At 47.0% G+C, this 15,953-nt stretch overlaps 1 protein-coding gene across 3 annotated transcripts in view; it reads right to left on the bottom strand.

Moving 5' to 3' along the window:
- LOC144723278 (teneurin-3-like) overlaps window positions 1-14,145 on the bottom strand; it is a 469,866-nt gene extending 455,721 nt beyond the window's left edge. For all 3 annotated transcript variants that reach the window (XM_078601881.1, XM_078601882.1, XM_078601883.1), the window contains exon 1: window positions 14,026-14,145. The gene's annotated coding sequence lies outside the window, so the exon portion shown is untranslated. The remainder of the gene's footprint in view (window positions 1-14,025) is intronic.
- Between the last annotated feature and the right edge of the window lie 1,808 nt (window positions 14,146-15,953).

The following is a 15,953-nucleotide window of genomic DNA, read 5'->3' as shown; positions in this document are numbered from 1 at the left end:
CCCAGTAAGGACTTGCTCCCCACCCTGGTGGCGGAAGGGGCTTTCATTGGAGGGCGCTCTACAAAGCCCCCCTCCTTCAGAGGATGTTGATCTCTACTCTTGCACGCTGGCCCCCAGACCGTCTTGGAAGGGGTTGGAGTGCCCACACTTTACCCCACCATGTCGATGGGTTAACCGTGGACCGCTTAACTGTGATGTTACAAATGTATATTGCTGGATTGGCACAGGTGGGGAAGGAAGGAATTTAAGAAATGTGCACGGTTGTTGAAGCTGTCACGACGGGAAATTGTTCTGCCAGCATCCCGCTGTGTGTGGCATAGCTAACTAATATTCATAACGTTCATGCACAACCCTTACATAAACTGTAATTGCAAATAATAATGGAGTTTTGATTATATATCAATCCCAAACAGCCATTTTACGAAGACAAGATATCGGCTTGCACCCAACTGATACATTTTAATTGTTATTCTTTGTGTTGGGTTTAAAGTCAATCCAGTTTCCACTTAAATAAATCCTTAAATTAAACATATCAGCTATTATATGTACAAATGTATAAAAGACGTGTAATCACACCTACTTTTTTTACGCAGAGTTAACTTTATTTTTGAGTTTGAATGGAGCACTTAAAACTGTAATCTCTCAGTCTCTGATATTCATTTCAAAACGTTTGTGTCAAAAGGATGAATGACCATGCATAACCCTAACCCTAGAATGTATTGATATTAGTAATTCAATTCCTCCTTTCAAAAATACCATTTTCAAAATAAACAAATTTTTTTATCAAAAACTATCGACCAAGCCTGACCATCAAATCTGTGATATTAGTAATTACATTTTTATATCAGGAAATTCAGTAGTAATTCAGTAGTTTCTCACATTTATTCCTCATTAAACGGCAATGTACTCGGCACATGCTAGCAAGCCTGCTATCTAAAAGAACTCCTGCCAACAGCAACTCAAGAAAATTGTGAATATTTAAACACATCTTTATGAATATAACGCCAAGGAACAAAGTTTTGCAGCCAAATAGGCAACATCGCAGAATGTTAGGTCTCGTGATTTAATATTACATTAAGCACTAAAGCCTCATGGCATTCATATAACATACTGCCATAGCCTTATTTCATTAAAGCATCTTTTTTTAATACAATCATAGCCGAGATTCATCAGATTTCACGAAACATGCGTCACAAAAATTAGATTTTATGACCCAGAATCTGCACTCTCCTGACAACTACCCCAAAGATTGATTGTATTAATGCCGTCCGGAGTGGCCTGAACAACCGTGATTAATAGACACGCGCTGTGTTCCTGCAGGAAGACCGCGGAGGCAAATTCCCGACATCACTGTGCCGCCGCTGAAGGAGACTGCCATAGCGGCGGTCAAAAAAGTTACCCTTAGACAATTGCCCCCCCCTCCACCATTTCCACAGAAAGCCATTAGGATGTTGCACACCAATGTAAAAAAATTAACCCGTAAAAACAAAGTTTTTCACTATAAATCCTTTATATGCGTGGCATCGGGGCGGCTAGAGTCATCTCGTCCTCCGGCTTGAGATGGCTGCCACCTATGGGTCAGATGATTCTCTGGCAGCATTAAACAATTGGTAATTAAATATTTTAAAAAAATTCCTAAACAGTGTAAAATTTTGGAAAAAAATTTTCACGAAAATGCATTGTCACGCACAACGAGGCTGTGTGCAAAATGTCAGCTCGATTGGATCACGGGAAGTGGGTTAAAAAACGACCGAAAGATTTGCATGGTCCTAAGCAAGCAAGCGAACTTAATATAAAGGATTTTTTTAAAAACGGACCACCCAGGGTCGGTTATCTCGGCTCGAAAAAACAAATAAGCCTTCCACTGGGGAGTTGAAACAAATATAGCAGACGCGGCCAATTACTGGTAGCCCGCATTTTCGTAGCTGACCAGACACTGGGTACATGGGATGATGCTTTGAGCGCAAATGTTGGATATTTTATTTGTCAACAGCCCGTGAACAACTTAATCCATCTACCGGATACAATATATGCAAAACGTATACATTGTACACACCCGGAGACACTGTCACAATATAAGTAATGGTCTTGGCTGGAACGCCAGATGTAGTGCATGCAATAACTTATTGTTATTAAACTGCCAAAATGTTTTCAGAATAAAATAGAACTATAGCTTGAGGCAAGTGCCCTTCTTCCAACTCTTTCGAGTTGCGTTCATTTCGGACACCCGTAGGAGTCCCCAGTGCCCTTTCGACGTGACCTTTACCAGATGCTGCTCAAAAGACAAGTTGGCTATTCGCTGTGCAACGCTTCTGTAACTCCTAAAAGCCTCTTTAGCTCACACTTTACAGGACAGTGTGAATAAATATGCGGCATCTTAGGGGACACAGCATGCCACGAATGAAGCGGAATTTGACTTACACTCATATTAAATATTTTATATCAAAATCAATACATATCCACACCCATTGCAATCGTAGGAGGAAAGACACATGAGACGCAGACCTATTGCAGGAAAAATCGCAACTGACAATGCGAAAGTTGCGGAAAAGTGTCCTCGCCCGCAAACTGCCGTTCTCGTAAAACCCAAAAGTCTTTTTAACGCGTCGACAGGAGCAAATGTGTCTCAAGCACTAAATCCTTCCTTTTTAATGGATTCCCTGCCTCGAAGCGATGAACGCTACTTAAGGCAAACAATGAGCAAGTGCCGAGAAATTACAATCATCACGATTTCTATAATATTTTTTATTGAATGTTCTCTTTAAATTTTTAGTTTACGTGCCATAGGGCACGCAGTTATTTATTTTCCCAGAATTGATGTCTCATTTCGTCAGGCCCAACAAGAGGTCAGATTGACTCAGCTTGCTGTTTGCGAGTAATCGCCGAGACGGATGATGCACCACCTACAAACAAAGGAGCCCCAATAATAAAGCCATCCGCAAACCCCAAACTCCGCACACACACACACAAAGATAAAGATCCCCCGTATAGCCTTAACAGACTGTAGGGGCAAGTGCTGTTAGCGAGCACCTATGAAGGCCGGAACGGTACACGAACGAGGGGGTGGGTGGCCAGCACCACGCCCGACCGCCTTTGTTTCCCCAGTGGCGATGTTTACACACCACACCGGGTACTCATTTAAGGCTGAGTCGACCTAGGGGAGGCCCAGGACCGGTTTAGATAGTCGTCACCGGTGTTAGCCGTGAGCGGGAATCGAACCCGGGTCGCCAAGTTCATAGCGCAGCGCGCTAACCGCTACACTACACACACACGCGCACACACACACACGCACAATTTGTTAGCGAGCGCACCCCCCATCAAAAAAATCGATGGACGGGGGGGGGGAGCAAATGTTGAAAGTACAAATCACTTATCGATTCAAACGCAAAACTCATGCACACACGCTCTAAGCGTAACAGCATAAAAAATACATTATCATTGAACTAAGACTGGCTGGGAGGAGACCCTGCGTCTCGTGCGAGCTGCCGGTAGCTATCGGCAACGGCTTCGTGCCGGCGAATGAGCACTCAGGGTGCCAATGCAAGGCGCTCGCCTCGCTCGGTGCGGCGGCTCAACAGATGCAGGTCGCGATCAATTCCTTAGCCTCTCGCAATGAGACCTCCACCCTCCTTCGCTGTCGCATTTGCTTGAGACAGTCGTTTGGCCCCGCCATGCCCTCATTATTTGTCGCCAAAGTGCCACCCGAAAAAAACCGGCGCAGTCATCAGAAAACACGAGTTCAAGTTTAATTGTGGTCAGCCTGTCGACATACCGCGGCTAATAAAATCCACTTGTTTGTAGACAAGGTGGGCTTAAATGAAAAAAAATGAGCGCGGTTATATGTCATGAAAAGTGGATAGCATTTACGGCTTTAAAGTTCAATGTTTTGTTGAAAGGTTATTTTAATTACTGGCATTTAAAATTAATAACCAAGGGCATAATGAAGCATTCGGAATGAATGGCAGTTTTCAACATTTACATATTCAGTGTTCAATGTTATTATAAGTGCGATTTTTGGCAAAAGCTCGTGGTCACAGAAATGTTCCTCTTTTTTAAAGAAATGCATTTAATGCCTTGTGGTTTTATAAATTACTTCGCTGTTCAATGCAAATCAAGACAATAAAACGTGGCACGCATCTTGGTTAACTCGCAATCCTGCCGCATGAAAGTGCATCTACCATTTAAACGCCCCAGCATATATACTTATCTCTTAAATGCACAACTTTGCAGACGTAATTGCACCTCTTTGCAGATGAACAATATAGGCTATGTATGGTAAATTTGCACCGGTGTGCCTTTAGGGATTTAGTGAGGTGTTTGGTGATTAGAGCACAAGTCTTTTTTTTTTCTTGGAAGCTGCTACACCATAGCTATCGATTTAAAATCTCCCTCCGTTCTACACTCACGCTTTAACGCTGTCATTATTAATCTTCCAGGTTTCGTAGCCGAGCTGTAGATGAAGTTGCATGTTTTTTTTTATATAACAAACAACAAAGGAGAATATTCCCAAACCCCTCAATCCCCCCCCCCCCCCCCCCGAATCATGGTTTTAAAAGAGTTTGGGAGGAGGGGGGGGGAATGAGGGGACACACGGGGTGGAAAAGGAAAGCAGAAGGGGTGTAAACCCACCACCCCCCTCCCATCTTGCTGACCGTTGTGATCGTCTCAAGCTTCGCTGTGCTAACAAGCACAAGCTGAACAAAGGCACGGGAGAGTTTCAAACAGGCGGCCGGCGGATCGGTCGCGTGCCGCGGGGAAACGTGGGGGGGGCGGGGTTGGGGGGGGACCGTACGACCTAGACACGGTCGGTATTTCTTATCGCTTAGGAGACCAAGCCCCCGCGTGCGCCCTGCGGATGAATTAACAATTAATTATGGTTCCTCGGCGGGCCCAGCACAAGCAACAGCTTACCAACGGCCACTCTCAAGTCGTTGTCATCAGCTGTGAAAGCCACATTCACATCCCTTCCCCGGGAATTCGTTTCCCCCCCAAACCCACCCACACCTCAAAACTCGCCATCTGTTCAACAACACACGCTCTTCACAGCAAAGGGACCATCGCGAAGGGCCAATGCGCGAAACATCGCCGATGATTTTTCAATTTAAAGCTTTCGTGACTGCAGGGATTCATCTTCTTGGTTCTTTCGGTAAAGTCATGTAGAAGGGAAGTAATAAAATAATAAAAATTAAACATAATAAAATAATTCTCACGACGTTTCGGCCACAACGCAAGTAGCCGTCCTCAGGTGAAGACCAGGTCTGTCTTTCCGACAGGGCTGGTCTTCACCTGAGGACGGTCTTCACCTGAGGACGGCTGCTTGCGTTGTGGCCGAAACGTCGTGAGAATTATTTTATTATATTTTATTTTATTATTTTATTACTTCCCTTCTACGTGACTTTACCGAAAGAACCAAGAAGATGAATCGCCGATGATTTGTTTGGTTTCCATCTATATCCAGGGCATGGTTATTATTGACGAACGTGTTGCGTTTTTTGTTATTTGTGCTTGTGCACCAGCGCGAATGTAGTATCACCCCAAATTATGATGTCCTTACCACGGGGTTAAATTGATTTGTGCCAACGCAGATGTACTTCTGGGTTTTTTTTACCAGCATTAGCCGATGCGGAGCGTTCGTTTTCTCTAAGCTATTTTTGTTGTTGTTGTTGCAAAAATATTACCGCTGCTGTTTGCTTTCCCGCTTCCAAGTTCTGGAAGACAAATGTTTTGAGCCATGTATTTTACAGCGTGGTGTTCTGCCTAGGTCTGTGGGAGCGCCCACGCCGAGTTCGACCGAGCAATTGCACAATGTCACGCTGACAGACACCTTAACCTCTGCATAGGCAATGCCAATCTTGCCTATCAGAGAAATCTGTGGCCACCAGGGATTCCCTTCCCTGGCCCGGCTTCCCCCGAGCACGTTTTATGACAGCACACATTGTTGACTGCCGAAGAGAGAGCTGTGCACCGGGCCAGTAAGAGTCTCTGACTTGGTTGGCACCTGGGGAAATACTGGTCCCACTTGGGACCTTGACATCCCTGAAGTGGCTCGCGTACACAGAGTAACTTACAAAATGTAATTAATTATTTACCCAGGAAATCCTCAACGGAGTCAAAATAATATTTCCAAGGGGAGCTCTTGGTCCTGCTTGGGACATTCAGCCAATTTCTTTGTTACGCGTTCCAGCTGCGGCTTCAAGCTCTCGTGCCTTAGCTGTGTCTGACGTAATGGTGGGGTTGAGGGCGGTAACCATAAGGATGAGCCAATATAAACAACATTTTCTATAAAGCCGTGTTGCTGGTTGGAACTCACTATCTATACACACACATGCCAAATTGATCAAAAAGGGCTGCCCCAAAAAAACTTGCAGACGCAACCCACAGCAAGCACGGAGTCTTTACAAACGCGCGCGCGAAATGTTGCGCCGACAACCGCTCACTCGATTCTTCTATAGACAAGCACATGTTGGAGAGCGCCGGTTAATCCACGTGTAACCATGACCTTTCTGAACCTGTCTCTTTTGTATGTTAACGTACATTGGGAGGAAACAAACAAGGGGAAAAAAGGCGGCATGCGTAGACGCACGTGTGACCTGCTTTGCTATCTGCCTCATACAGGCACTTGGCGGCCTTGCATGTGCAGCAGACTGCGTCGTTCTTCAGCGGCGCGATCCAGATACCCGTTCCTCCGAGTTGCTAGATTTGAAAGTGCGAGCCGTCAAAGACTGGTAGCAAACCACAGGAATGATTGTCATCTTCTCAAGCATTTTTTTTTTAAAAGAAGCCACTAAACCTATTCCTCCCAAAGAGCAGCAGCAGCAGCAGTCGAAGCAATCGCTGAGCCATCAATGGACCAATCTGAATTCTCCCCCAGGTGTCACGATCCTAAACTATGTACTAAACTTCGATTTAAAGCTTTCGTGACTGCAGGGATTCATCTTCTTGGTTCTTTCGGTAAAGTCACGTAGAATGGAAATAATAAAAGTAATTATTTTATTATGTTTTTTTTTATTTCCATTCTACGTGACTTTACCGAAAGAATCAAGAAGATATGTACTAAACTAATTTAAATGTTACTAGGTAAGGCCCACTGAGCTACAGAGCTCTTTTCCCAGAAGTGACCTGGCCACAAATGACAGCCCGACGAAGTGGCTTATCATGCGGAGAATTACAGCAGCCAAATACTCGAAACGCGTGATGTTGATTCTAAACGTGGAGGGGGAAAAGCGGAGGACCCGGAGAAAAATCCACTCCACCACAGGGAGAACATGCAAACTCCAAATATACAGGCGTCAGTGTCAAGATTGAACCTACGACCTCCTGTGTGGCAGGCGAGGTAGTTAACATTTCGCCCTAGCCAGGCCTCCTGGATAGGCATGTCCACGTCGAGTGCGGTGATCCATGAGCAGCACCAGGTTGAGCCTGGGCGACCCCTTGGGTGAACCTACGTGCAGTCACGTTCTGATCCAGGTCTGATTTGGACACTCAACCGCAGGGCACGGCAAGATGGAACATCGGGTTGAAAACGAGTCACGCGCCCGAATAGGCCTTATAGAGGTGTCGGATGAGGTCCCCTATGTCGGGAAAGACCAGTGCGGGATGTGACAGTGATATTTGTAACAAAGTCAGACCACCTGATCTCAAGAATTGCGCCGTCAACAGCGTGTATGAAATGCCTCCAGCTGCTCGGTGTCGGAAGCGATACATCAGAATGAGAATGTTTATTTATCCTGGAGAAATCCCATGAGCTATGAAGCTCTTTTTTTTACGGATGTCCAGTAGGGACGGGTCAGAAGGTTACAACAGCAACAAACAAACAAAACTACAACAGGAGTGCAAAGTGAAGCGGAAGAAAATCAAATCTCACACACACGAACTACAACGAAACTACTTTTATTTTTAGCGGGTAAAGCCCACCGAGCTCTTCGTTCTTTTTAAATCCTTTATATTAAGTTCACTTGCTTGCTTGCTTGCGCGCTTATGACCGTGCAAATCTTTCGGTCGTTTTTTAACCCACTTCCCGTGATCCAATCGAGCTGACATTTTGCACACAGACTCGTTGTGCATGACAATTTATTTTCGTGAAAAATGTTTTCCAAAATTTTACACTTTTTAGGGAAAATGTTTTTATATTTAATTACCAATTGCTTAATGGTGGCAGGCAATCATCTGACCCATAGGTGGCAGCCATCTCAAGCCAGAGGACGAGAGGACTCTAGCCGCCACGCATATAAAGGATTTATAGTGAAAAACTTTGTTTTTACGGGTTAAATTTTTCAGAAGCGACCTGGCCACAAATGATTGCTCAACAAATGCACAGCAAATCCTCTCTCCCACAGTGGGCTGCACCTCCCACCCCTAGCTCCTAATAACCAATTTGAATTTTCAACTGAAGGCTGCGGGAACGCATTAATACCATCAGCGATCTGCTTGAAAAGTCAATCAATAAGCGATTGCTAAATATGCTTTCGCGGAACAATTTAGTTGTTTAAGTCCTGAAGCACGATAAAAAGAAATAAACAAAATAAATTATGGATCCTCATTAAGGCATAACTGATCATTTTGTAACTATGTATAATTACATCACTCACCAAGTCGTTGTGAGCACAAAACAGGCGGGACGTCCAGGAATAATTAAACAGGGGGTGTGCCCATAAGTGGCCGGTGTTTAATTTGCAGAGGGACAAATGGCTTTCCAGGGGATAATAATAATACTCATTAAAGGCACAGGGAAGAAGGCGGCTTCACTGTGTAAGCAGAAGGTTCTGGTTTCAATGGTAACAAAGAAGCCCTACAGTTCAAAATTTTTACATTTAAACGGTTGAAGGTACTTAATTTTAGGAACATATTAAAAAGAGACACGTTTCTCTCAGGATTATTAAAGTGAGGGGTTTGCACCACGAGACCCCGATTACATTGGGCAGAGACACCAGCACTGTCCATGATGTATCATATCTGTCATACAAATGAGGTGATTTGTTAAAATGAGGTTGCATCGCCTAATAGATATTTGACTAAAACATGCTTCACTGTCACCTTCTTTCATTCGCCCTGCTCCACCCCGAACTGCCCCCTTAATGCAATTTTTAGAGGCCCCCTTCTCCACGCGCGCTCCGCAGGAAGAGATGTTGAAATAAAACCAATCATCGTTTCAGGGATCAGTGAAAAAGCAGCACACACGCAGAGGGTATCCTTTCATTTGAAGGGCACCAAGACTCGGTTCCCTGATGCAGCCCAAGCTGTGGCAATGTATATGTAACGCTACCGTGGCAGAACGGCGAGCACACCGGACTTGCATTCCAGAGTTCCCCAGTTTTATTCAATCTCCCAGGCATGGCAGTTGAATAAATTGGCACATTTCTTAAATGCCCTCCCCCCCCCAATCTCTGTCCTCCCGAATACGCAACAGTTAGTCGATCGGCAGGTTGCATGTGGTGGAGCAAACTGTGGGTACTCCCAACACAAGCGCTGCTGGGCCTTGTGTGAATTGCGTTAAAAAAAACTGAGTTTTACTCACTTGCTTACTTTCAAGATGGTTGGGCCAGCTTGGTGAGAGTTGGTCAAATTACCTTCGAGAGCAGCCTCTCTGGGTGAGGCCTTTCTACAGGCAGAGGCGTGAGCTGCACTCACCTTTACCTTTGAACCATGGCTAGTAAGGCAAACTACCATATTGACACTGGCATTTGGGCCTCCCATCAAGTGCATCATTCAGAGCAGCTTTAAGTAATTTTCTTTTTTTTACATGCTTATGACTTGTTCACTCAAAGGTGTGTAAGATGTATTGCCAACAAACTCAGTCCAATTCCCAGCCACACCGAAGTACACCGATATCTGAGCCAGACCTGGCCAATCCCTTGTACCAACCTGCACTGGATCCCATGGTGGAGTATCGTCAGACAACCTCCATCTCTTAAAGGTGTGGGCATGCCTTCCTCGAGCAGTGTACTGACAAACGGCTGAACATCATTATAATGAGGTGCTATAGAAATACAGTTAAGATAAGATTAATTAGCCACGAAAAAAGACACTCGTGTTCCCACAACCCCAGCTACCAAGCTTAATATCTACAAATATCTACAAATGCCAAAACATGAATGTACACTAACAATGAACATATCATCCAACTCGAGTGCCTTTGGACGTGTTATGAACAATCACATCTGATTTCAATACAGTCAGCTCTCAGGCAGGCTGAACAACAAACAAACGCACGCACATAAATCACGCCTTAATTGTACGAATGAACACAGTGTTTGGGTATAAAAAATAAAACAAACCTAAGGACACTCACCGCATCAGCGACACAAGTGGCAGGGAGGCAAGGGCTCATGATTTCACATTGCACACACCACAACCGGATTATATTCCTACCACGTGCACAGCGGCTGCACAAGATTTAAAAAACATTTTGCCAAGTGGCGATGACTGACGTGGAAATTGTGACCGTATATATATATCAACAGCAGTTGTCATACTTTGGCTGTTTTATTATCGTTCACGTTTTTTTGTTATATTCTGCGATTCCAAGAACACAGGATGAGATGTTACTATCATTTGTGCAAGACTATCCTTTGTGTCCCGCCCCTTCGCCACAAAAAAAACCGATTTTAATTGAGGATGAAAATGATTTATTCCCTGTCATTAACACCATATAGGTGTCACAGTGGTGAGATGTTATCTATCTTGGCTGGTATACAGGAGGTCGTTGGTTCGATCTCAACCCTGATGCCTATATATTTGGAGTATGCATATTCTCCCCGTGGTCGCGTGAATTTATCTCCGGGTCCTCCGGTTTTCCCTCCACGTTTAGAGACATGCGTTTAGGGTATTTTGCTGCTATACATTTCCACGTAATAAGCCACTTCGTTGAGCTATCATTTGTGGCCAGGTCGCTTCTAAAAAAAACAGCTATATCGCTCAGTGGGCCTTACCTGCTCAAAAATATAAATGTTTGTTCATATTATAGCCGGATTTTCTAGATTATGAGATGCTCTTGAAAGTAGGGCACATTCCCAAACCTGTGCCCGCTGTAAATACAATTACATGGAACTGCTCACACACGCGCACACGTGCGCGCACGCCTCCTGGCTTATAAGACGCATCCCCTACTTTTGCTTTAAATTGCAAGGGGAAACAAGGGCGTCGTATAACCCGCATATGGTCTGCGTAAGTCGGGCAATGTTCAGACAATACGTCCCCGTTCGAGAAGCGTTTGAACACTCGAGCAGTTAACTTCGTGTTATAACAAAAAAAATCATCTCTTTGCCAATCCACTGCTGGATGAAGGCCGCCCCAGCAAACACGCAAACGTTCAGCCAACGTTTCCATGAGGTTGGAACCGTTGGACCAACATTGGCCCCACGTTCCACGTTCACTGGGTCCCCCACCACGTGTCGGTCGTCAGAGGTTGATTGGCCATACTTCACCACGCTGCTTTGTGCCGTTCGGCGCATGGGCGGGAGAGACCCAGAGCCGCCCCAGATATCGCCCGCCACTGACGTTAATCGTGAGTGGAAATCGAACGTATACGGTCGCCGGGTTCACGGTGCGGTGAGCTAACCTCTGCGCCACCGCTCCCAGTAAGAAGCGCACAACAGGATGCGTACGGTATGTTGCACTCCACTAATCCTACGTGTAGCGCATGCATTATATCTACGTGCATGCACACAGGATAAGCACGACTGACACACACACACATAGGCACAATGCGACGTATATACACAATGCGTGAGCACGTGTATTCGCGGGTTAAATACGGCGTCGTGTTAAAGTAAGTGCGTGTGCGTGTGTGGGCTTGGGTAATAACAACGCCGCGAGAAGGGTTTGATCGACCGATGGTCAAAAAATAATAACCAAGTGGCTGGCAAGTTCAAGGGATGGAAACGCGGCTTCGATAGAGAGAGCACGTCCACCGAAGAGAGATGGAGCGCTGAGATTGTCTCGTGCGCAGGTGGTCACGTGGATTGATGTACTATCGCGTGAACGTGAGACATGTTCGATGGCTTGGGGAGGCATTCATCCAGCAGTGGATTTTTGCGTGGCTGGTGATAACACACAACCGGCTCTAATGGCGCACAGAGAAAGCCCGTCCAGGCTACTGGGGCAAAGTGCTTCGGTAGCACCCAGCACTTATTCAGGAAAGGCAAACGCCATGGAGTGGGGTGGCCAACACCACCGCCACCACCACGCCCGGCCGCCTTTATCTCCCCAAGTGCTGATCATTCACACAACCACACGCACGCACATACACGCTGGGTGATGGATAGCGTTCGCGAGTCGGGCTAGCGTGGATATTTTTTTTCATTTTTCCTTCGGATTTGCGGACTCGTTCCAAGTTAAACGCTCGCGAGGAGAACAGAAAGAAAGGAAACACATTTTTAAAAGAACACCGCCTTGAGAAATGTGCCCGGGTCGCACGGAACCCTCGGCACAATCTGCCGCTCTTCTGCCCCCCCACCCCGCGTGGCAGGTGCCGTGTGGTATCGTTACGCTTGCGGCTTGTTTGAAGCCTCAATTCAAGCAGTGGATCCATCGTGGCTGATGGTGGCGGTGGCGATGATGATGATGATGACATTCGATCACATTGCACGGGCACACCGTTACATGCGCATTGTCGTGTGGAGGTGGCGCGTTGATGCACAACACACCCGCACAACGACAAAGGTCCCCCGTACAGCCTTAACAGACTGTTGGGGCAAGTGCTGTTAGCGAGCAGCTACGAAGGGCGGCACGGGACACGAGGTGGGTTGGTCAACACCGCGCCCGGCCGCCTTTGTCTCCCCAGTGGCGATGTTTTATTTTTTTACGCACCGAACTAGGTACTCATTTGAGGCTGAGTCGACCTAGGGGATGCCCATGACCGGTTCAGATAATCGTCACTTGGTGTTGGCCGTGAGCGGGAATCGAACTCGTGTCGCCCGGGTCCGTAGCGCAGCGTAGCGCTGACCGCTACAACTGACACATTCACACAAACGCGTGCGCGTATGCATTACCAGCACACAAACAGTAGCCGATACACACACCATAGGCAAGCTTATGCACACGACATTCGCGTACGTACATTGACGCGAGCAGGAACATCCCCTACACTCTCTACCTTCGGCTATGTGTACATTCTAAGAACATTCCACGTGTGCGCTTCGATATCCACATGCGCGTATTCATTACAGAGCTTACGCGCTCAAGACCACACACACACACATACTCAACATGCACACCATGCACACGCACGCAGATGCACACCATTTGCGCGCGTGTACACAATCGCACGCGCAGGTATTGCAAATGTACACAAACGGCCACGGTTGAACCAACGAACACGCATCCCGTTCATCCACCCGTCAATCATCAGACGCAATTGTTTGTGATGCCGCCACCGCCGATGCTGCCGCTACAGCCGCTTTGGCAACGGCGCGTTTTGCAATCAACGACGCTCACTGAACACGTGCAAGCGGAGAGATCGTTTCTCGCAACGAAGAAATACAACAAACAAAAAAATGTCACGGCATTCACAGTGCGCGCATCAAACAGCGGTGTCTCACTCGGCAAAAGAGGCAGGGTTAATCTTATCCGTCCCAGAGCGAGTAACAGAACGCAGAGAGAAACATGCCTTGCTCATTTTTTTACGATCAGTGGAAACAAGAAGATGCTCGGTGTATTCGGCACTTTGGTTCGTTCATCATTTCGTAATATTTTTTTTTTAATAATAACTTTGCTTTATGTAAACCCCCATCTCTCGCTCACTCTCTCGCTCACTCTCTCGCTCTCTCTCTCGCTCTGCACGCAGCCCTTCTCTCCCTCTCTCTCTCTCCGTCTATCTCTCTACCTCTCTCGCAGCGTGCTGGAGATGTGCCACTGTCACATCGCATCGTTAAATAAAAGCCAATGAAATAAAAAGCAACAGCGACCACCGCACACCGACGAGGCTACTCGCCGCGCAAGTTGTACACAATGGAAGCACCCCTCTCATACGATGGACCCCCCTCCCAACCCGCCTCTAATCCCAATGCTCCAGGTCACACTCCTCACCGTACGGTAGCCGGCGGGCAGGCGAGCGCGAGCACGAGCGGCGACGCGCAGTGTCAGCTGCCTGCCGGCTGAGCTGGCTGGGCTGAGCTGAGCTGGCTTCTGCTTCTGCTGCTGCTCTGTGGCGAGTGCGCATGGGATGAGCGCAGTGCCCGGACTGGGGGGGGGTACCGCCTGCTCCATCTGACATCATCGCGGGCTGAGCCCGCCCGCGAGTGGGTGGGGTTAGCACGGGCGCGGGAGCAGAGAGAGAAGCGAGCGAAGCAGCGGTAGCAGCAGCAGCGGTAGCAGCAGGAGCAGCAGCAGTAGCAGCAGGAGCAGCAACAGCAGTAGCAGCAGCAGCAGAAGGAGCAGCAGCAGCAACAGGAGCAGCAGCAGCGGCAGAAGGAGCAGCAGCAGCGGTAGCATGAGCAGCAGCAGGTGCAGCAGCAGGTGCAGCAGCAGGAGCAGCGGTAGCGGTAGAAAGAGCAGCAGCAGGAGCAGCAGCAGCAGCAGCGGCAGAAGGAGCAGAAGCAGCAGGAGCAGCAGCAGGAGCAGCGGCAGCAGCAGCAGCAGGAGCAGCAGCAGCGGTAGCGGCAGAAGGAGCAGCAGCAGCAGCGGTAGAAAGAGCAGCAGCAGCAGGAGCAGCAGCAGCGGCGAGCAAGCAAGCGGCAAGGAGACGAAGAAGAATCAGCTCAAGCAGCTGTTGGTATTGGAGTAGCGAGTGACGATGCGATTGATCATTGATGATGATGATAGAAACAAGAGTGGTAGCAGAATTAGCAGCTGTGGTCGTAGAAGCGGTAATGATATAATAACCAAGAGTGAGACCGGCAGCATTAACAGCAGTAGGACACGGCTGGTGGTTGTAGTGATGATGATATCAGGAACAAGAGTGGTAGCAGCAGAAGCAGCAGCAAAAAGCAGCTGTCATAGTAGTGATGATATCAGAGACAATAGTAGGAGCAGTTGCGGTGGTAGTTGATGATGATATCAGGAAGAAGATTGGTAGCAGCAGAAGCTGCATACGCAGAAGCAGCAGCAGAGGCACGGTAAAGTCACGTAGAAGGGAAATAAAAAAATAATAAAAATAAAACATAATAAAATAATTCTCACGACGTTTCGGCCACAACGCAAGCAGCCGTCCTCAGGTGAAGAACAGGTCTGTCGGGAAGACAGCTGCTTGCGTTGTGGCCGAAACGTCGTGAGAATTATTTTATTATGTTTTATTTTTATTATTTCCCTTCTACGTGACTTTACCGAAAGAACCAAGAAGATGAATCCCTGCAGTCACGAAAGCTTTCAATCGAGAAAGAGAAGAAGAGAAACAGTTAAGGCAACAACAGAAACAGCGGTGATGACAGTCGTAATATTAACAGCGCACGAATAACAGTGGACGCAGCAGCAGCAGCAGCTGTAGTAGTCAACGTAACGTCAGAACAGCCCAACGAGAGAAGCAGCTGCTGGAACAAGAGTAACATTATCAGAAACAGACGCATCGGAATCGCTTCGTAGGGGGAGTAATATCAGAAACAATCGTGGACGTAGCATCATAAGCATAACAACAAGTCGTAAACAAAAAATACGCAGCGGCAGCTGTAACAGCAATGCTTAAACAACAGAAGCAACAGTGAGGGCAGTATCAGCGGAAGCAGCAGAGCAGTGGATTAGCAGCTATATTGAACCAGGTGCAGTAAGAAGCAGAAGCGGCTACAGAATCATCAGCTAAAGCAGCAGAAAGCAAGTGGCGACATTTGGCTGACAATGATCAATATTGATTGTATCAATATTAAACCTAAGCACCGCAATAGCCCTAAGCCACCACTATCCATAAACCTCGACGAAATATAAAATGTACACTTGCCAACATATATAATCACGGGTCTGGGCTCTGGGGCTTATTTACATTAAAGCTAGAAGGTTAAGATGTTGAGGGACTCCAGATTGGGTGT

This window comes from Lampetra planeri, chromosome 17 (genome assembly GCF_965212315.1).
Source record: "Lampetra planeri chromosome 17, kcLamPlan1.2.h2, whole genome shotgun sequence".
Classification (NCBI taxonomy): Eukaryota; Metazoa; Chordata; class Hyperoartia; order Petromyzontiformes; family Petromyzontidae; genus Lampetra; species Lampetra planeri.
Note: the sequence above shows the minus strand (reverse complement) of the source record. Positions and strands in the feature narration are given on the sequence as shown.